A 23,883-nucleotide genomic window follows, 5' to 3' on the forward strand; every position below is an offset into this window, starting at 1 on the left:
TCTCACAAAGCTATGAACCAGCTCTCAAAAGGCACAGATTAAAAGCAATATTCTAACCTTAGAAGATGGGTTACTGTTACCCATCTGAAGCTGCACAGCATGAAGAAAAGGAGGAAGAGCAAGATATTCTGCCTGAGAGCTGGAGCTAATCAGCAGTGCCTACTTCTCAGGAAGAGGAGGGACAGTCTTCATCAGGGGGTGTGGATATCCTTAGGGCTCCTTAGAATTTATGCATACATTTCTGTATACATTCATTTTGAAAACCGAAAAACTAATGAACAACAAAGCCCCCTTCTATACTGGCTTTGCCTTAGACCACCCTGTTAATATGAGAAAATACTCAGAATGATATTGAGAACTTTCAGGAAAACTGATACTTCTGTGCCCTTAGTTCAGGGGACAAAATACCACAAGGAGTTCATGCTTTCTATGGCATCTCTTCCTCAAACACACCACTGATTTTCTTTTAGAACTGGTGTTCTTAAATGGTTGACTTTTATTTCTGCTCACTGAGGACAGGAAACAGTTCATCCTTTTTACTGCCCTGACGCAGGGCCCTGAAACAGCAGGAATTCAACCTACTGGCACCAATTCCAGGAAAGGATTTCTCCTTATGTTAGTTATCTTGGATTAATCTTGAAGCAAATGCTCTCCTTCCTCCCTCCCCCACACCCATACTTCCTACCGGAACCGATTTTCCTCACTGAATGCTTTTCTATTTTCCTCACTGCTAAAGGTCAGTCAGAATTCTATTTCTAAATGATCACCCCACTGCCTACCTCAAGTACAGGACCCCTGAAGAGCTCACCACACTTCTCTGACCAGAGTGCGAGCCCAATCAGACACTTGGACTCGGTGTAAATCATCTTGCTCTGGGCTTTTCTTTTTCTCTATCAAATTCTTGATTTAAAGAAAAAAAAATTTTTTTTTGAACACTGCCCTGAAGTTTAAGTGGACAGTGGGTTTGTTTGTGTTTTTAAATTTACCCTTGGAAACTACCAAGATGCTGTGGTCAAACCCAGGAACAAAAAGTGATGGCATCTGATCTGTGACAAAGGAGTCCACAAGGCCTTTAAAACAGAGCTAGAGCCAGAGGCCCCAGAAGCAAGACATGGCACCAGCTGCCCTGTGGATATCTACTGTCACTTTACACTTTGTCTCCAGTGTACATTCAATGCCAAGTTTAATAAGCATAGTGGAAACTCCATTATCCGCATCACTTCTGCCAGAATCCGTTCATTCCCATAGGGGCAGGATTTAATGGGATCTTCCAGGCTAAGCGCTAATCCCAAGTGTGACCCAGGCAGCGTATTCACAGAGGGCTGACATGAGGGGCAGAGATCACATATCTAGATGACACATATATTGCCAGCTCTTTCTTTAATTCCATGAGCAATCTGCTTTTCAGAAAACCATGGGAGATCAATCAATAATTATTCTACTACATTCTTACTCGATCAAGTTAGCAATGACCCTCTGGAGTGTTCTGTTAGGAATGGGGAACTTTTTCCTGGTCTCTAAATTCTTCAACAAAATATGTGAACATGTGATTTATCTGCATGTCTAAATTATCTAGAAATTAGAATTTATCTCACAGTACTTACATACGTTTATAAAAGGGACATTCTTAGCCCGTACAAGTTTGCTTTTCCAATATCCCCAACGCTCCAACTAACTAGCAATGTGTTGTTAGACAAGTCATCCAACCTGTTTGTATTTCACGACTCTCATTATAAACTGGAGATAGTATCAGCATGTACAGAGTTACTGCATGAAATAAGGTAAAAACACCTCACATTGCCTAGCTCACAGAAAGCTATAAACAACAAATGTTGGTAATTAAGGTGCTTTTGATAAGGAGACTGATCAAATTTCCAATGCTAAAATTTAATATAGAGACTGACTTAGTATTGAAAGTCTAAGCTGGGCTCAGTGGCACAAACCTGTATAATCCCAGCGACTCAGGAGGCTGAGGCAGGAAGATCACAAGATTGATGCCAGCCTTGGCAACTTACTGAGATCTTGTTTCAAAATAAAAATAAAAAGGGCTGGGGTGTTGATCAGTGGAAAAGTGCCCCTGGATTCAATGCTTAAAAAAAAAAGCTACATCTTCTGTAATGAAATCACAGAAAACACATCACCCCTGTTACTCCCATGAAAAACAAATCCCTACCTGTTGTATAGGTAAAACTACAAAACTGTTTGAAAATAGTATTATCTGGGAACTGGTATTATCAGAACTGAGTGTACACTCAATTGCACCACACACACACACACACACACACACACACACAAATGGTTTTGAATATGCATTGCGTACACTGGCACATTTGGCACATCTTAGGCCAAAACATAAGACGGGCATATATCATCATACATATGGCACACAGCACTGCCAAAGCAGGAATGAACTGTTGGAAGGCCACAGAGTCGACTCTACTTTTTGACTGAGATTCAGTGTACAAAATACTTCCAGCACAGACATGACAAAAGTCCCTTCCTGCACATTAAACCCCTCCACATTCTTTTATTTTTAAAGAACCCCTTGTTCTTTCAGCCATCATGGGTTCTGCCTGCATTTGTCATAGAAATTTCAGCCTGTGTTTGAAATCAGACTTCTGTGCTCTGAGTGTGCACTGTAGTAGATAATAGCTTTCCAGCAAAGCACGCTTCCTCTTGGCCAGCAAAAACACTGGGCTTGATTTTTTACAAAGAGTTTCACAGCGTACATACGAGATGTTGGCAGCGGAGTGTCAGACAACATTTCCTGCTGTTAATCTGCTAAGGATTCAGGTCACTAAGCCAATGTGTGCAAAATGAATGCAGAAGAGGAAGCCTGAGAAAGAGGAATGCTTGAAAGAGACACAAACTTGAACTTGAATCATGTCAAATGCCCATATTGGCTAATCCTGAATGATATGAAACTTGGAGAATTTTTCCTAAGAGGAAATACACAATCTCCTTTCTATGACACGTCTTGAGAAAAAGAAAAAAAAAAAAAAGAAAGAAAATCAACAAAACCCAAACTGAGATTTACAATTCATTTGGCCAAAGAAAGAGCTGGGGAAATGCAAATATTGAGAATGAAAAACGTGACTTTTAGTAGTGTGGAGTTCATGGGGATGGATTTGGATTTGCAGCACTGTCACTTTTCAAATCCTACAGCATTGATGTTTGAAACAACATAATAACAGTCACTGCTTTAAATATACGTATGTACTAAATGATTTCAAGGTCATTATATAAGCTACCCACATAATTAAAAAATATTATTATATATCATTTTACCAGTTGAATATAAAATTTTAAAGGGATCTTACAATCTATGTATGGCCTATAATAAAATGTAAACAAACAATAATTATCGTACTGTAAATGATACTCTATATACATTTTTCTTCAGCTGTTTTCTGATACACATAACACCCCACATGGACCCCTACATGTCAAAGACAGTATCATCTGCTAACACCACTCTATCAGAGCAGCCAGCCTTAATACTGTTGGAGCTCACAATCCTGAAAAGCCAGTACTAATCCTCTTTGCCCGTCCATGGGGAGGAGGCTGCTGAATCTTGCTAAGAAGATGAGTTTCCCGGTCCTAATTCTAGACCCAGATCAGAGGAGCTCCACCTTACTGGGTCAGCAGAGTTAGAAATGGGAGCCCCGTCAACACAGACTCACTCCTGCGGTTCCAACAGCTTGTAACCTGGAGAGTGGCAGCCACTGCTCTGATCCAAATCTAAGGTGGTCATTTCTTTAACTGCTGGAGCTAAAATGTTTTAAATGTACCAGCAGCATTAGCGAAGTGGAAAATGAGAAGGCAAACTGAATCAAGAAAACAAATTGCTTTATAAACAGATACAGCCTTTCTCCCTACCAAACAAGTATAATAGATCTAAATTGTACTTTTTTTTTCCCAGTACTGAAGTTTGAACTCTGTGCCTAGTGCATGCTAAGCAAGATCTATACCACTGAGCTGCATCCCTGTCCCTTTTTGTTTTACTTGGAGACAGTGTCTCACTACCTTACCCAGGCTGGCCTCACACTTTGTGATCTTTCTTCCTCCTTCAGACTCCCAAGTTGGTGAAATCACAGGCATGTGACTCCACATTGGCTTATCAATGTTCTTTTATTTATGGGAAAAATGACATTCTATGTAAACAACAAATAAAATATTACACAATCAGATTATGTGGCTTTTTCTTTTGCTCATGGTACTGCAACTATCTTTCCTGGGGATTATGTGTACCCAGGGTTTGTCTTAATTCATTTTCTGTTGCTGTATCAGAAGAGAAGAGACTGGATAACTTATAAAGAGTTATCTGGTCCATGATTCTGATGGTTGGAGGGTCCAAATACCATGCTGCCTGCATTTTGGCAAGGGGCCCCAGGATGTGATAACATGAAAAAGAAAAGGGGCAGGGGGATGGGTAACAAGTAGAAGGGGTCCTGTGAAGGGGCCCTCACACTGGCTCTCAGGAGAGCTAACTTACCTCAGGGACCTCATCATGTCCCATGAGCCCCACCTCTTAAAGGATCTACCCACTCAACACTGCCACATTGGGGACCAGGCTTCTAGCACATGAGGCTTTGGGGGACATGCACAAACCACATGCAAACTGCAGCAGGAAGTGAGATTCAGGATGCAGGTTGTAGGCAGTTCTGTGTCCTTTTCTTTTAAAAAAGTGTGGATTCAATAAGCCACAACTTCCTGCTCTCAGCTAGCTTAACAAGCGATCTGGGTAATATAATAAGCCAGGAGGTGGAAATACAGGGAGGTCTTTATCAAATTTATGTTGTTTCTACAATTAAAATGTTTTTAATGATCTTGAAGAGACTCTGTATGGGAAGACCAGAACTGAGCTCTCAGGTTCAGTGGTGAGAGACTCATCTGGGGCACAGAGAGCCTGAATGTGACATGGAAAGACCTGCCACAGGCTCCAGGCCCTGCCTTCCTCTTGAGCTTCCCTATCCCAAAATGCTCCCTTTGCCCTCCACACTCCATCAGAGAACACTGGACAGCCCCTTGCTTCCGCCTAGATTTTCTTCTGTCAAAGGGAATCTACCTCCACATTCTGGAATGTTCTACCTGCTCATCCTTCTGACCTCTACTCAGCACCCTTCCTCAGGACTCCCTCCTGAACTCTGGGTCTGGGTCAAGCAGCAGAGAACATAATTTAGAGGTCTCACACTGCATCTGTCAAGGGGACAATTTTACACTTGTGTTATGTTTTGAGTAAGGGTCATGGTAGCTTCTTCCCAGGTAAGCCGTGCTCACTCATGACTGTAAACAGAGCATGCATACCACAACACCTGGAATTGGGTAGAATCATTAAAAAAAAAAAAAAAAAAAAAGGAAAGACAATCAAGTTAAATAAATGCACCTGGGGTTGATTTCCTGCTTTGAAATTCTTCAAAACCTGCTCTGATTCTTGAAACTTGTTCTTGACCAGTGTGTTCACATTTCGCTCCCATGTGTGCATAACATGCTCAAGTTAGATCTACAATGTTGGGTCCCATCGCTCCATTTTTATAAGAGAAAACTTTATTTTCACAGATGAAAGACTGATTAGTTGTTTCAGGATTTCATCCCTAATGCCAAAAGGTCAACTTCTTGAGAAATTTCTAAAATTCTCTTGGAGTCACTGATCTCACTCCATTACTTTCTCTGATACACACAAAGCAGAAATCATGGTTTGTAACAATGCACCTTGCTTGTACTGCCTTATTCTAGCCCCATTGGTTCCAACAGATCTGCATCTTTGAGGCTCTTCTTTACTTTTTTTTTTCTTCTGATGGATGCAGACAGCATTTCCATGTATAATACAGGGATATGTCCTGGGTTCTCTTTTTAAAACTCCTGGATAACTAGGAAGAATATTCTCTCTCCCATTTAACTATACAAAACAGAAACAGAAACATGTGGACCACAGTTTGGAACATTAAGTATATAACTGGTCTCGCTACCTAAAAACTGCTGTAACATTGAGGTCAATATTTTTCTAGCAGTTAACAATATTTAATGGGCTTAGAGCTATTAGTCCTATAAGGAAAATGAACTCATTTGCATATCCGGGCATACATTTTGCTTTGAGGTTATCTTGAAGAGTATAGAAGAAATTATATTACTTGAGTTTAAATGCCCTATGAGTGCTTTAAAAGTTTTAATGGGATGACATTACTGAAGTCATGCTCTATAAAGTACAGTTGGGAGACCTCAAGTTTCTTTTTGTCTCTGCAGTGGCTTAGGTCCACATTTTTGAGGTGTAACTGAATCTCACCTCCAGGCACTACTGCCATGGCCCATGTCATACATGTGTGCACACGGAGAATGTTGCTCTCTTTGTGAATGTGTTGTCAAGTCCTCACCGCTCAGGAGAAAATGCCCAAATCATCTCCAGTTCTCCTGGTGAAAAACAGAGTTCTGAAATATTGCCTAGACAGTGCGACTACCTGCATCTTAATAGAAGGAATACTTAGTGCTGTGCTCGGAGCCTAATATCCATTGGTCCACTTCTCTCTGTTGAGTGAATCAGTAGGTTCATGGCCCCTATACATGAGTGGCCTCTCACTTGGATTCTCTGGGCCATGTCCTTCAGGAAGATTGCCAGAGAGAGAGATCACTCTATGGGCCCAAACCATCTCCTGACATGGTCCCACTATCTAATCTTGGGGATTAAAACAGGAAGCCTATTTTGGACCCTTGTCCTTGAGACATTCCCCAGTTTTATCCATAGTAAAATTCCTGCGTGTGTGTGTGTCTGTATGTGTGTGTGTGTGTGTGTGTATGTGTGGGGTGTGTGTGTGTATGTATATATATACTTTTTATGTATTTCTGCCTAAATATCCTAAGAAGCCATATATATCTTGGGTACTTAATAGGGACTGTAATCTCAAACGGATGAGTCACTGCTTAACTCTTATTAACAGCTTGATTGGGAAAAAATGGCAATCATTGAATTTTGCTGATGGCAATTAATAATCCACTCCCAGAATAAGCTCTCAGAGAGCTTCAGCACAGAGTTTTTCCGCAACAGGAACTGGAATAAATGTGCTTCTTTTAAACAACTGAGGAGTGTTTATGGTATGGAAACTGAGTCACACAGTTCCTCCTTTGTGCCTTTTAAAAGCTCAGAACATACATTCTGTGAGCTAACTTTGTTCTAGCCTCTTACATTCATTTTCTCTTGGTCATGCTTTCTACTTCTTTATTTTCTTATTATATTATGTATTTATGAAAAATAAAATACCCTATGTCCTTGTTGGGGCACAATGGGGTATAAATAATAAAGCTTCAAGTTAAAATAAAATGTACTTTTGAAACAGATTACGTGTCCTATTTTGCTTGTGGTGGTGAGTTTTGTTTTTCCCCTGTGACAACAGGTTCTTGATTGTTGTAACTATTACAAAAAGCTCTGCAAGTCATGACATTCTTGGCAGTATTTTTTCTAAAAGGAATAACTGGAGAAATTAACTAAAGCATTTCACTTGGGGTAATCATTTAGAACCATTCATGTGCTTTACAAGCTCAGTCTAATGGCATTTCCCTAAAGAATGTGGTGCCTCTTTAGTGACTTTATTTGCTGTCACCATGGCATTCCATAAGAAATAACAAGTCTCTGTATTCCTTCCAGTTTTCCAAACACCATAACAAGAACCAATTCCTTGTATTGCTGTGCATCTGCACACCATCACTCATTCCCATAAGCAGCAGCGGGGAAAATGAGGTGCATTCCTAAGGGTAAATGTGACTTAGAGAAAGGATTTCCTTTCACCCGTATTAGAAAATGACTCCAAATGTACATACCAGTTAGACACAGCTGTCTGTCACATTGAACAAACACATTCCCATTCAACAAAGATATCTTGCTTATTGACAAGAAGAAACTCCCAAGGATGACAGCATATCATGAATTAATATCTAATCTGGTCATCTTTATTGGTACAGTTATCCTTGTCCTATTTGCAGGAAAAAAATCACTAGGCAAGGCTAACAAAATTGGCCAGTCTTATAAGAGAAGCAATAAGAAGATCCCAAAGCCCATGTATCTAGAAAAGAATACCCTTAATAGTTATTGGACAAGGGAAATCACACCAATGAGTTAGGAAGCTGTTAATTAAGGTTTAGGATAGGGAATGTCCACAAAGGCTCATATGTTGAAGATTTGGTCCCCAGTGCAAGCAATGTTCAGAGGTGGGGCTTTGGGGAAGTGATTGGATGGTGAAAGAGCAATCCACTGATGGGTTCATCATTTAATGGACTACTGGAAGGTGATAGAATCTTTAAAAGGTGGGTCACCTGGGCATGCCATTGAAAGGTGTTATGGTTTGAATGTGAGGAATCTTCCAAAAGTTCCTGTGTTAATGCAGCAGGCGGAATGATCAGATTATCAGAGCTGTAACCTAATCAGTGGATTAATCCATTTGATGCATCAGTAATTTAAAAGGACCACTGTACTGGGTAGCAACTGTAGGCAGGTATGGTGTAGCTGAAAGGAGTTGGTCACTGGGGGCATGCCTAGGGGGATTATATCTTGTCCCCTGGCTACTCCTTCTCTCTCTCTCTGTTTTCCAACCACCATGAACTGAGTAGTTTTCTTCCACCATGATGCTCTGTACCATCTCTGACCCACAGCAATGGAGTTGGCCAACCATGGACTGAACCCCTAAAACCATGAGACAAAATATGCTTCTTTTCCTCCTCTATGTTGTTTCTGTCAAGAATTTTGATCACAGTGGCAAAAAGCTGACCAACACAAAAGGCATCTCTTGTCCCCAGCTTCTAGTGTGTGCTCTCTTTCTCTGTTTCCCAGCTGCCATGAGGTGAGCAGCTCTTCAGCACTACAGCCTTTCGGCCATTATGCTCTGCTTCACAACAAGCCCACAGCAATGGAACCCGGTGCCCATGGATTGAAACCATGAGTGAAAACAAATCTCTCCTCTCCTTAAGCTATCTTTCTCAGGAATCCCCAGCAACGGAAAGCTGAGTCACTTTACTGAAACCATTACATACTCCCTCATCGTTTCTTCTTAGTCTATGGCCTCTCATGGAACAACCATATAAAAATCTCATGGTGCTTTTTAATGTAATCCACAAAGTGGAAAAGGGAAATAATCCCTTGCTTCTCCACTGTGGAGAAAGAGTGAGACTAGATGCCTTTGGCTTCCACCAGAAAGGAGGGAATCTCAGAAGGGAGAAGAAGGGGTAGGGTGGTGCTTGAACAAAGAGCAGGGTGTTTCCACAGTCCCAAAGTGGGAAAATGCTGGAGGCTGCATGTACAGGGTTTATTTTTTTTCTCATTTGAAGTAAACACTGTAGGAGAACTGACTGCATCAGGCATTCCTTACGAGCAACGTCATGTCATAGTTTTTATCCGTGTGTATAACTGAAACTCTAAAGTACAAAAATGAGCACAAAGCCCAATTAAAGAAATAGAAGAACTGGCAACGAACTGCAGGGAGGCACAGGAATTAATCACAAAGCACGACAATACTTGCTTCTCCGTGAACGGTGCCTTATACAATCTCCTGCTTTCTGTTTTCTATCTCATAGTGCAAGGCCTAAGTGGTATTTAGAAAATGATATGAGGAATGCTTTCCTATGCAGACTTCTTAAGAACTGTTTGAAAAGAGCCTGACTCAGCCACACCCAGTTCATAAGCCAGAGTATGCCTAAAAGGGGTAATTGGCTATACATATGGAAAAAACCTGAAAATGAGTAAACTAGATCAATCAGACAAGTGGGGGGACACGGGTAGGGCAGGGGGATTTAACACTGCTCTTGCCACACCCATCAGTATTCACCAGAGCTCTGCTAGTAATGTTGTTGTTTCTTTTCTTTCTCATTCACAATCTCATTCACCCCTAGGTTTGAATGAGTATAAAAAATAATGGCTCCCACAAAACTCACCATCTTGCCTTACCTTCAAAACACCAAGCCATGTATCCATTTGTAACTGTAGATTGCTACTTCCATATTCCAAGCTATTTAAATTAACCAGTCTAAAGTAAATTTGTTATTTCCCCCGCTAAACTTTTTTTCCTGTGTTTTACATCCACTATAGTAGTACCACTGTCTATGAGTCACTCAACTGAGAAATTCTGAAGTTGCTATGATTTGAAATTGTTCCTTTTTCTAAAAGTGCCTGTATTAGAAACCCAACTCTCAAATTCAAACCTTAATGGTATTTGGAGGTGGGGTCTTTGAGAGATGATTAGGACTAGATGAGGTCATGAGTGTAGGGCTCCCATGATGATATGAGAGGATTCATAAGAAGAGAGACCTGAACTGGGATGCTTGCTCTCATTACCATGTGATGCCTTCAGTGTTAAATGCAGTAAGGAGGAACTCACGGTGGGTGCATGTACTTGGACTTCTCAGCCTCTAGAACCATGAGCCAACCTTTTATTTTTTATAAATTACCCAGTCTTACATATTTTATTATAGTAGCAGAAAACAGACGAAGACAGGGGTCATTAAGTTAATGTCTCTTATCGACATCACCCCCAGAGCCAATTAATGAAATCTGCTTATTTTCAGGACAGTTCATTAAAAATCCATTCTTTCCTTTCTACAGACAACATTTCTCTCCTCTTTACTGCTACTGTCTTGGTTCCGGTCCTCCACAACTCATGCATAGTTCACTGTAACACAGCCAACTCCTATTTCTGTTTCTATTCTCTAACCCCTACAATTAGTATTTAATAGAAAAATATTTTAAAAACATAAAAGAGCCAAACAGTTCTGCCATGTAAAGCCCCTCAGAAGCATCCACCCCTAACTGTAATAGGCAGAATTCTAGATAGCCCCAGGCTTTCCTGCCTCCCTAGTATACTGGACTGCATAATGCCTGGGACTATGAATAAAGTGGTCCTATGCACTTTAGAGTAAGAGGACATGGTTGGTCTTAATACAGAGACATGATCCAGGTGGCCCTGACCTACTAATCACAGGCGCAGTTAAAAGTAGAGTTTTCTCCAGCTTATTCTAAAAGGGGAATTAGAGATTCCCAAGAGAGACAGATCAAGCTGAGGGAGCTAGCACTGCTCTAGAGGAGGCCTCAGGGCAAGGATCTGAGAGCAAACTCTGCAGCTAGAGGGCACTTCTCAGACAACAGCCAGTAAGATTTACTACCACAAGTAATGAATTCCACCAACAACCCTAAGGAGCAGGAAGCCGAATTTTTCCTTAGTGTGGCCTCTAGATAAAAAGATGCAATCAGTGAAAAACTTGCTGCTTTATGAGACCCCAAGCACAGGACCCACTAAACATAAGACTCCTGAAAAATGTGAGATGATGAATATGTTCTGTTTTAAGCTGCTTTATTCATGGGTATTTGTTATGCAGCCAAAGAAAACCAATACATTGACAGAACAATACGGAACCTTATTAGCTCTTCAAACCCATCCTTCCTGACAAGTCCCAGGTCTTCCCTCTCAGCTATCCTCTGTCCGTCTGTACCTGATGTTTAAATCGCACTTGGTGCTTCCTTTTCACATCTCCTCATCTGCCTAAAGGGTGGAGGTTCTACACAGCATTACATAAATATTGTGTCTATAATTCGGCTTATTCTAGAAGTTCAAAAATTATAATGAAATACGTGAGTGCTTCTTGACTTAATGTGGCCTTAAATACCATTGCAGGGATTGTCAGCCAGCATTTTCTAATAATTGACACCTGCCTGCCAAGAGTGATTGGAGACCCTTTTATCATTCTTAACAGTCTGAAAGAAACATGAGTAAACAGAGGAATGTTTACTCCCAAGGAGGTACTTACAGCCACCTAAAGATCTGCAGTTGGGGTTTAATATGTCAGCTCTGCTTCAAAACCTAAACCCTAAAAAAAAAAAAAAGAGAAAGAAAGAAAAACCCAGGAAATGTCCTTCAAACAGGCACACTAAATTTCTCCAGGGGAAAGCAAGTTCTCTCGGATACTGAAGGATCTGTTTCAACAAGAAGAAGGACAGAGCTGGATCAGTCTCCATCTCTTCCCCCATCCCCTACAGCTTCTCCTGAGTCCCTAGTTATTTTATGTAAAACCCAGCATAATACAGAACTCCTCATGGGACAATTGGCCAAAAAGGGTCCCAGCCTACACATGCCACAGAAGGTTAAATACAAGACGACCTGTCATTTTGAAGATACTTAAATCAAACCAAACAGTGGAAGACGTCTCTTCAAACGCACCCCTCAAATTTACTAGGCAAGAAATCAGAAAAATAAAGCGAGTCGAGGCTCCACAGAAAATACAAAATGTTCTGTGCCAACTTCCAAAGGGATCAAATAAAGAAGAAGCGTGGTGACTTCATCGGGTCCCTTCTCCAACAGACTCCCCTGTGTCATGTCAGGGAGTTCATTAGTGAAGCCAAGGACCACTGCTCTTCCTTGCTCAACATAAAATGTGAGTCAATTCAGAGTCAGAGATGAGCACTGAAAGCAGAAATGGAGTGTGTGTAATTATTCTCGGAACATATTCAGGCTTGTTAGACACCTACTGATTTCTGACGAACAGCAAAGACGCAGCTGAATCCGGGCTGCATCTACTGTCTAATCCCGCAGCAGGTTCCACTGGGGCAGGGTGAGAAAAAGCACCTTTGCTACACTTTCCATATGAGCTTCCCAATTCTACAGGCTTGTGGGTGGGTGGGTTTTTAAAAACTTAAGCACAAGTACAGTTCCTTCCTGTTCCTTCCGTGATAACATTTAGTTTGGCACTGCTAAAGTTGTCAAATTAATGACTGGATGATTGGAAAATACTGATACTATTCTTTCCAGGTTAAAAAAAAATCTGGAAATGGAGAGTCAAATGCTTTATTTTTCACAGTGCAGTGTCTAATACATTGTTGGGTGATAAAAACAAATCTACAGACGGTTTAGAGGCTATAATCTGATTTTTTTTTTTTTTTTTTGGGTACTGGGGATTGAACCCAGGGGTACTTAACCACTGAGCCACATCCTTAGCCCTTTTTATTTTTTATTTTGGGACAGGGCCTCACTAAGTTGCTTAGAGCTTCACTAAGTTGCTGAGGATGGCTTTGAACTTGTGATCCTCCTGCCTCAGCCTCCTGAGCCACTGGGATTACAGGCATACACCACTATTCCCAGCTACAGTCCAGTGTTTGTGTTGAAAAAAAAAAAAACACTACTCTAGCCAGGGGCAGTGGCGGATGCCTGTATTACTGGTGGCTTGGGAGGCTGAGGCAGGAGGATGGTGAGATCAAAGCCAGCCTCAGCAACAGCGAGGCACTAAGCAACTCAGTGAGGCCCTGTCTCTAAATAAAATAAAAAATAGGGCTGCGGATGTGGCTCAGTGGTCAAGTGCCCCTGAGTTCAATTCCTGGTACCCCACCTCCAAAAAAAAACACTCTATAGAATATTTTATCTTTACAATATGTTCTTAACAGATGAATTTCTGGAAAGATATGCTTTATTTTTTATGGGATAGAAATTCTATGAAGTTAGGGGGGCTTTCAAATTTGCCAGCCATTTCAGACCCTGAAGGGTCAGGGTCTCTGGCATCTGTAGACACTTCCCATTCACTCTTCTACTGCTCATCCTAGGCCTGTGAGCTCTATTTCACAGATGAGAAAACTGAGGACTTCGGGGGATGAAGAGCTTGCAATGAAATGGCAAAGCCAGGATGCCACAGAGGCTCATGTTATAACATACTTACTGCCTTCCCATGTTTGATATCCTTAAGCTGAAATGCAATTCCTTAATAGAGTGCATTGGGAAAACTTGACACTATATGACAATCCTCCAGTCTTGAGTTTATTCATAATTATTTCCATAGGAATGCAAATATTCAATTGTGTAAACACATTAGGAGCTTCATAAACATATTTTAAAAGCCTGAGTGTGAGAGTTATTCTTCTAAATGAAATACTAAATGTAGGGCCCACGAGTGCTGAGTAGATTAAAAGTAAAAATTAAAGCTCAACATTTCTAGTCTGTCTTCAATGAAGCCTCGATATTTTGAGCAGGCAGTATAAAACTGACAAGGCAAGTTTCTTTGCAGAAGTCTCCAGCTCTTTTAGAAAGCATAAATGTGTCCAATGTGACTTTAATGTTTAAATTAATTTAGAATTTTAAAATGGCCCTCAGTTTATTGGTCTGACTTTCACTGGTATTGTCAGTCTGTTTGTCTTAAATGGAAAAGCCTTGAGAGAATGAGTAGGCATAAGAAACATATAAAACCTTGGTGAGAATGATTAGCATTTTGTTTAATATACTTATAGCCCCAAACAAAGGCTGCCTTCAAAGCTAAATATACCGTTCACCTTGAAATAAATGCCCAAACTCGCTGCTATAATTTATTATTAGTAAATATTAGCTATGCATATCCATTACCAAATTAAAAAATAGGGGAAAAAACCTATTAAATTTCACTATATAACATTTCAGCAGAGCTTTTCCTTCTATTTCATTATCATTTTTTCCATCTCCCACTGAATTATTTAATTGCCATATCCAAACTGCAAACACCACTGGACTGAAACTATTAACATGACGGATTTTCCCTTCTTCCTTTGCTGTAAACATTAGCAAGATCACAGGAATAGTAAAACCACAGGGTACTCACCAATGCATTTTAATATCTGCTCGTAATTTAAAAACGTTTTTCAAATCAATAGTAGTAACACACTCTTTTTGTGAAAAAAAAAAAGTCTAAAAAAATGGTTACCTCTCTCCACACACCAATCACACACTGGACTGTAAGGCCCTTGTGTCAGCCAAATCCTGAAACTAATTACTGCCAAGGTGTGCTTCCTGTTGAGATCAAATAAGCAGGTGTCTAACATGCCTGGAGTTGTGTGAATGCTAGTTCTCTGTAAATATTTCATCTGTCCCTAGAACAGGGCCTTCAACAGTATACTTTAAGACTCGACCACAGTCTTCCCTGAATCTGCTTCTATATTTTGTTAGAAATATACATATAATTTGTGGGTGCTGAACTAGAGACTATGTTCTCCTCCAACTCTAGGATACAGTGATTCTCCCCGATCTCACCTTTATAGTCAAAAGAGATCACAGGTGCTGTTTATAAGCCACGAAAGGGACTGACCCTTATCGATGTCTTGGGGGACAAGGTCAAAAGACAGATCTCTCAGAAACAGACTAACAAAAATAAAGTCATATGAAATTCAGGACTGTGCAGAGGAGCTGCCTAATTTTATGGTTGATACCAGTAACCCACTTCCTAAACTTCCTCAAGTGTCCAGAACGTCCATGAAAAAAAAAGCATCAATTTAAATGCTAAGAGATGATATGAGATATAATCTTGAAAATTATAACCTGTCCTTCATAGGGAAATGCTATAATTATGAAATGAACTGGCAATTGATCAGGAAAATGGAAAACGAATCACTAGATAGTGAAATTTGTTCCCTTGGGAAGGCATGACTAGGGTCCCCAGCTTTTCTTTTCTTTTTTGGTACTTGGGATTAAACACAGGGGCACTTTACTACTGAGCCACATTCCCAGTTCATTTTTATTTATTTATTTATTTTTGAGACAGGGTCAGTTGCTTAGGGCCTCACTAAATTGCTGAGGCTGGCTTCAATTTTGTGATCCTCCTGCCTCAGTCTAAGGAGTCACTGCGATTACAGGCATGCACCCAGCCTTTCTAAGTGATCATTTAGAACTTGCCTAAAATCATTCTTCATAAAGGCTAAGGGCCAAGTTGAGCCTTCAACCTTGCTCCTTGCTCCATGAACCCCTTTGAAGAGTTTCCACATTACTTCTCTCCACTCCACTCTCCATTATTCTCCTCTCACTCAAAATGGGAAGCATTCACTGCTTCCAAGCTCTACTCTTCATATAAGTTTATTTCATCTGAGCATATCCAACACCAGAGCTTTAGTAGTCGTTTTTAGGAATAAGACTTAGGAAATACTGGGAGAATGACATTCTGCCCACTGACTTCACATGTCTCTCTCGAATGGGATCTGCTTAAAATCTCTGAGCTCTTTTGCTCCAATAGAGGGCAAATCAACCTGCTGCAGACCTCAAGTTTATTGGAAAGAGACACCTACTTCACTGTCAAGGGTAGATATGATTCAAGGTTTGAAAGCCACAAGAGCAGGGGAAGAAAAGGAAAGGGAATAAAGTGAAAAGGAGAGAGAGAATTTCAGTGGCCTCCCTCCTTCTCTCTTCTCCCAAAGTGTACATACACAACTAGCCAAAAAAAAAAAAAAATTAGAGAAACCGATCAATGTTGAAGTCAAATGATTACAGAATTATAAATACAATAGAAAATCAAGAATCTATTTTCCTCAGCTTTATAAACATTTTGTAAAGTAGATCTTTTTCCTCCTTTTCTTTTTTCTTTCTACTTCTCAAGTCTGTATTGGGGGCCAATACTACAGTTCCTTCTTTCTGCAGCTTTCACTTCATTCTGACTATGGAAGTTTTGACAAAGGAGTACAGACACCTCTGGATCAGAAGGCGAGAGCTCTGGATTATTACCTTTCTGACAGGCTGTGTGCTCCCAGGCTTACCATTAACTTCTCGGAGCTCATTTTCTCATTAGTGGCAAGACATATCCAATAGAAGGATTCCAATCATTGCTAATGCCAATGTAAGGCTGATTCTATGGCAAAAACAACCTCATATCTAGGCTTAAAGTCTTTGATTCGTTGGTTTTACAATGCCTGGAACCTAACAGGCCCCAAAGAAATATATTACATTAAAATTCTCATAAGATTAATAAAGCTGTTTGGCAATTTTGTACATGTTAACAAGTTATTGTGCTAGTTTTGCAGATTAATATTGGCATAAATTAGAAGAAACATATAATAATTAAAACTCAAATGATTCACTCTCGTTAAAAAAAATATCAGTATCTACTATGTGCAAATTGAACACACAGAAGATTTTAATGAGGTGTCTGGTAGGAATCACACCTTAGCGGACTTTTTCAATCTATAAGCATAGGTCTTCTATGCTTATACTAGGTAACAGAGCTCCTGTACTGGGGTCACAGGCCAGATACACCTGTGCAATGGAAGGCTGTGGTGCCATATGAGTGGCTGGCTAAACTATGCCATGCTAGAAAAAGATTTTTCCTGAGGAAGGAAATGCCCTGTATTACAGTAGGGAACTTCTTTTTCTGCCTGGGGTTAGGGATAAGTGGGGACTGGAATCAGCAGGGGAAGGGGTTCTACCTACAGTGGGTATGATTGGCATCTGCCATGTGGGAGCAGAGTGGGCACTGGGTGTTAAGATATGGATGATGGTCTATGACTCCTGAGGATAGTGTATGGTGTAGCAGATGTTTGTTCTGTGATCCAGTCTTTCCCCAAGAAGTGCCCGGGGGAGGGGGGCGGGAATCAGGGAGCACCTGCTCTATTTCTGAAATAGCCAAGAGGGAGCAGCACCCCCAAAGGCACCCAGCACAATAGGTATACCCGGGGTACCTTTGACAGCTAAGTCATCATCACATAGGGGCTGTGGCAACAAGGCCACCGACAGAGTAGGTGAAATCAAAAGACTTCTTCCAGAGCACATGTGACAACGTTCAGCAATAAAACCAGGAAAGATTCTCAAAGAGGTAATTCCGTGCAAGTAGGTTAGATATAAAAATACAAAGTATAACCTGGACTTTTAGTGACAGGATGGTGAAAACTAGGAAACTTGGATCATTATTAAACCTGCAAGATTGTTTTCTCCATTCAACGAATAAGTCAGTGCACAGCTACTATGAGAAATCAGCCATGGTGTGGTACAAAGCACAAAGATAAACAAGAGAGGTCCTCTGGAACAGAAAAGGCAACAGTGTTTTTATCTGTGAATCTACCTGCTTGGAAGTAGGGTGAGACAGCTCATTTCCTAAAATCAGCAACACCAAGTGGCCACAAAACACAGTGGGAACATGAAGTCGGGGGACAATAGCCAGGAAAGAACAAGCCTACTGTGTCAGTATGACACGGTTAGAAAATTAACATTTGCAACCTGAGTTCTCATCAGGTCTTGGCACAAGGTGAGAACCAGGGTAAATGCAGACAGGATTCCTTGGTGAGGTTTTCCTTTCACAATAGCCTCCCCATCACCCAACGCCCACAAGCACTCAAGCTTCAAAAGTCTCTGCTTCCAAAACACCTACACCACAGTGGCATACCAGAGGTTTTTATTGTTTGTATTTCTTGACATATATGCTCACATTTTCAACCTTAATATTCTTTGGAGTGTTTAACAGACTGTGTCTAAATCATAATGGGCCATTAAAATTTATTACTTTTTAAAAATGAAGACCAAGAAGAACAGATTTAACAGTTTTATAAGAGTCTCTTTTCATTGAACCTGAATGGGGACAATTTTGATGCCTTGGGAAGAAGATTTAATGGTAATTTTGTCAGGCAAATGAGACATTTTGTGCTAAGTGCCAACAGTCCCTGTATGTAACTGTTCCTACGGTTGCACCAAAGAGCCATCACACAAGGAAACAAAGTTAATTAACACCCTTCCATCCTTCCCAGTCCCCAGGGCCATCATTCTTCAGGTAGGGAATTACTGCTGCTGCTAGATGGGGCCAGTAGGTTGCAGCACATGACAGATGTTTAGGATGGCAAGTCATTCAGCACAGTAGAGGACTACTAAGAAGAGTGGCATGTTATAGGTTAAGCTGAAGTTCACAGTTACACAATGAAAATCTCTGTGATTTATGTGTTTTTTGAATGAATAATATTTATGCAAGCATTGAAAAAGTCACTTTCTTCCATTGATTATTTATGATTTCTTTTAATTTGAGAAAGGCAATATTTGTTCTAATTAACAGTAGAGACAATTCTGTTCCATTTCAAAAGGGATTGGAAAGCATTTTAATCACATAACCTATAGAAGCTGGAGAATTCAGACACTGAATTTGTTTTTCCAACCAAACCCCAGTAATCAGAGAATACAACATGGGAGCATGATTTGGCCAGTTAATCAGATCACCAGCAGGACAGAGCATGTGGCGATTTTGCGAACATTCCTTTCCTGACCAATAGCTGGAAGATGCCAAGAGCACATCTATGGCAGAGATCCATGAGCTTCCTCAGCCACTATGGTTCCTGAGGAGCATCTCTGGATGGTCTCCGGAAAGCTGCTGGGGCCAACTTGACTGTGTTGGGTGATGACTACAGATTTGGGGACGTGAATATCCTTCAGTCATGGAATCCACTCAATCACAGGATCTCTGGAGGGGGCCTAACTAACCTAGGACCCAGGCTTTTAAGGTTTTACTGCTGTGCTTATATAATTCTGTATGATTTGCCTGGATCTTGATACAAATCTCACTCTAGTGTGTCTGAAGCATTAGAATTTTCTCTGGAGTGTGAGCCTACTGTGGATGTACCTGGGCCCCACAAGCACCAAGTCTCCCTAGTTTACTGAACTGAAAATATTTAGGAGCTAAGGAAAGTGATGCTTCACATGATGAGAGAAACATGGCAGGACACTTATGAGTGAACCCTGCTTGGTAAATCCTCCACCCCTCTCCCAGTAATGCTTTAGAAAACCCACCAATAAGGTTTCCAGTGGAAAACAAGTCATACTGCACAACAAAGTGTCTTTTGAAACATTGTATTCATGCAGCAGTGAACCTATGTTAGGAAATATGGACTCAAAATTGAGATCCAGTCTGACAGATTTTTCCAAAACCAAATCAAACTTGATTAGAAGGGTCCCTGAGGAGAAAGCAAATGTCTAACTGGATGATCATTAGGAACTCTATTGTATGCAGATCAAACAGATACAAATCAAGTCTGTCAAACATGGAATCAAATAAAATAAATGTAATAAACACATATTTGGGACTGGGGTATTTTTATTTTCTCTCTTAAAATTTATGTTTGAAAAGCAAACACCAACAATGACAATAAACTGGCTACAGAAAGTTGCTCGGGTTCTCTAATAGTCAGATTGAACATACTAAGTAGGAAATCACAATCTTAGTGCTTTTGTTAGCATATGTGAGAATCTGGTAGAGTTTAAACATTCCCCAAGCATATATATCAAGTTGCCTATAATAAGATCTTTGGCTTATTATATAAGATCTTTTCTTCTAATGTAGAACATTAAGACTAAGAGTTTGAAGAAAAATGGAGGTAAAGTCTCTCAAATGGAAAAACACTGTATTCTACAATGACTACACCGATTGCTAGCAGAAAGTTACAAAAACCCAGCACATTCTACAAAGTTTAAATCAAAATGCAGTTGCGGGGAGGGGCAGAAAATGAAGTGGCAGTAAGTGTTCAGTCATTGGTCTCCAGGACCTAGGTCTTTGCAGGCTGTTGAATGGTTCACTGGGTCTCCTGCTGTAGCACTGTTTGGCAAGGAAAAATGCCACTTTACAGCTTCAAAAGAAAAGAGAACCAAGCTATTCCAAGGGCTGTGTGTTTGTGCATGTGTGTGCAGGGGGCCCTTCAGAGATGACTATAAATTCTCATCATTAAGTCATGGCAGAATTGAGCCTGGTCATTCTGATGGTGAAGTGGTGGAGACATTAAGCAAGCCACGGAGAACGCATCACTGCTTCATTAAAATAAAAGGCCTTTTTTGAAGCCTTAAAAAAATGCATAAAAAAGTTTTACCTGCTACTATCTTCTGTATCCTGTTCATAATTCACCTATAATTACATGTATGGGGACAGGGATTAGGGAAGCAATTCGGCTTCTTCCTTTGAGGTTTTTCGAGTGTTTGTTGTCTCTTTTCTCCTTGGGTCTGAGTAGGAAGGGGCACTGGAAGTTGGTCTGGTCTTAAATAGTGTCTGAGGAATAGCAGGCTTCCCAAAATGCTCTTACAGTTTCTCCTGAAATCCTCCTAATGGCAGAATAAGCATCATCACAAGGTTGACAACAATAATCTAAAACATCTATTTTTGTTTACTTAAAATCTGACATCCTATGATGACTATCTTAGTTTTGTTTTGTGTGCATTAAAAAAAGGTTATGAAAACCCTACAATGATAATCTTTTCAAGTACCTGAAAATAGCTACCCTGTCCCTTCCAAATCCTATGTCTCATTTGTCATGAGAATGTTTTCAGATCATTCACAATCCTGAAATTCTCTCCTGAACAAGCCACAGTCAGAGTTCAAGGTTCTTATCATCATTATAAAACAGCTCTTATATACTAGGAACATACTATAACACAGAAAGTATAAAATAAATTATTTGCTTTAATAATCTTCTCAATAATATATTTTTAAGGCAAGTGTTTTTGCTTATTGAGTGAACTCTTTGTCCATTTTCTGTTGCTATAACAAAACAGCAGAGACTGGGTAATTCAAAAAAATCTAAGTTTTTTGAGCTCACAGTTTTGAAGGTGATGGCATCCATAAACATGGCACCAGCATCTGGTGAGGGCCATCTAACTCCATTGTAACATGGCAGAGGGCATCATATGGCAAGGCAGAACAAATGTACTAGCTGGGGTCACTTTCTTCTACAACCAATAATGCCATCATGGGCCACCTCCAACCCCATGATCTCATCTAATCTCAGTTATTTTCCAAAGGTGTCAACTCCAAATGCCATCAATATATGAATGTGGGGAACTTCTGGGGGACACATTTAAGCCATGGCAGGAATCAAAGTTTGAAAAATTTAGAAAGTTTCTCAAAATTGCATGAGTTAAAAGAGGCAAGGCTATTAGCTCACCCTCGTCTGAAGGCTTTGGAGCATTTCTAACATGTCTACAAAACACAGTCCTAGAGAGGGCAATGATCCAGCTGAAGGAACCAACAGCTCACCACCTTCTACAAAATAAATATTATACTTCCACAGAAGCGGCCTTTGATAACAGAAGGAGTCTTAACAGCTACACCACCCTGTTGAGTTCACATTGAGTTTGCTAATCAACTTAAGCCCAAAGAAGACTTTTACCCAAACTCTTACTAAAACTGATGGCCATTTCCACCAAACAAAAGATCAAGGGATTTGCACTTGATCCCTTCTAATAGATGAAGTTTTACCTCCAATCCAGCTTTGCCTTACAAGAAAACTGGATTCTGACACTTGGGGGCATTCATTAGCCTCTTCAAGCTCTTCATCACTTAAAAAAATAAAAATAAAAAATTTAAAAACTCTGTTCTGTGTTTCTGTACCTTCTTCCAAGTCTTTGAGAAAAACTCCACTCAGAGAAGAGCAAAGGCCAAAGGACATCCCCCGGGGACAATGCTTTTCATTCTCTGTTTACCTATGATGTCCTGTGTGTATCTCACCATCTAAGCTTTACTTTCCATAATTTAAGTCAAACAAGAGGTGTTTTCAGTACGCCTTTTCAACTAGCATCTCACTGCCACCTTGAGAAGTACACACTGATGATCCACAATTCACTTTTCTTATTCAATTAATCCACAACAAATAAATGCACTGAACTTTACCATATTCGTGTCCCTCCATCTTCACCACAATGATGTTAGTAGTAAACATATTTTTTTCTATATTCTGCTTGGTATGATGATGTGAGGGAAAAATAAATAAATAAATTAATTAATTAATTTTAAAAAATTTTAAAAAATGTGGGTCACAATAGATTGGGTAGAGAGAAGTGATGGGAGGGGAGGGAAGGAGAAGGGGGGATAGGAAGGACAGCAGAACAAAATAGACATTATTATTGCTGTGGGTATATATGTGACTGCATGACCAATGTAATTATGCAACCTATACACTCAGAAAAATGAGAAATTGTATCCCATCTGATTCAAATGTATGATATGTCAAGATCATTGTACTGTCATGTATAACTAATTAAAACAAATAAAAAATAAGAAGAAATAGAGAAATAAAGAGATTTTCAGACAACAAAAAAAAGAAAATATTCTGCTTGCAAATTTTTATATCCTAGAAAAAGTTACTCTTACAAATTTGTCAAATGCATAAAATATTTTATGATAAAGGGAAAGAATTGACCCAACTTTGCTATGCTACTCAAAATGCTCACACAGTGACTTTAAAAGTAACAATGAATTCTATCCAAATTAATTACAAAAGAAAAATCCTGTGCCCAAAATCACAGTGATTAGCTATAATGAATTGGAAGGCATATATAAAGTAAATTTGACGACCTTTCTCAAGGTTACCAAGTCCTTTAACCTTCACAGTAAAACCCAACTACAAGTACATTATTGGTATCTCCCCATTTTTACAATTATATCTGAATCAAAAATTGGACACTTTGGTCTAAGAAATTAACCAAAAGCAGAGGCAACAAAATATAAGCAATGGATCTGTGCATGACGAACCTTATTGCATCCTTGGAACCTCCTGAAGTAGCCCACTAATGTTTGTGAAGCTAAAGAATGATTGAATTTTTTTTTTACAAACCAGTATATGACTAAATAATTTTGATGTGAGAATTATTTTTCTTAAATTTTCTTCTATGTTCCTACAGTTTTTCTTAATTTTTTTCTGTGTTCCTCCAATCTGTAATCATTTAGTAACCCACCCTCAACCCTACCCTAAATGATACTATTGGTATAAAATGAATTTTATCTTGCAAGAAAAGCACTGGCTCCGTGGGTCATATATATATATATATATATATGAGAGAGAGAGAGAGAGAGAGAGAGAGAGAGAGAAAGAGAATGATAAGGGGGTTGTAATATGGAGGAAGGAGAGATAATGACTGGGGAACATGAAGAATTAGTTTGATACTGGCCATCAGAGGAGGAAAGAGAAATAGAAACCTGTGACCATACACACGGGCAGTGCCTGTGGGGACTGAGATGGGTAGACTGTGAAAGCTTCAGGGGAGGGACTGGCTTGGAAGAACACAGAATGCCCCCTTCCTGGATGAAAAGGGCAGAGGCTGGGGGCAGGAAGAATAAGCTCTTTAAATGAAGATACTGAACCTGAAATTGAATCACCTTACATAAGAGCAAGCCACTGGTTGGTGC

The 23,883-nt window shown here is 40.0% G+C and overlaps 1 protein-coding gene across 28 annotated transcripts in view; it reads right to left on the reverse strand.

The window, feature by feature from the left end:
• The window catches only part of Epb41l3 (erythrocyte membrane protein band 4.1 like 3), a 227,351-nt gene that overhangs the window by 60,115 nt on the left and 143,353 nt on the right, over positions 1 to 23,883 (reverse strand). The window lies entirely within an intron of this gene.

Source organism: Marmota monax, unplaced genomic scaffold, assembly GCF_021218885.2.
Source record: "Marmota monax isolate L192 unplaced genomic scaffold, Marmota_monax_Labrador192_F-V1.1 WCK01_AAM20220418_F8-fsc00103, whole genome shotgun sequence".
Taxonomy (NCBI): domain Eukaryota; kingdom Metazoa; phylum Chordata; class Mammalia; order Rodentia; family Sciuridae; genus Marmota; species Marmota monax.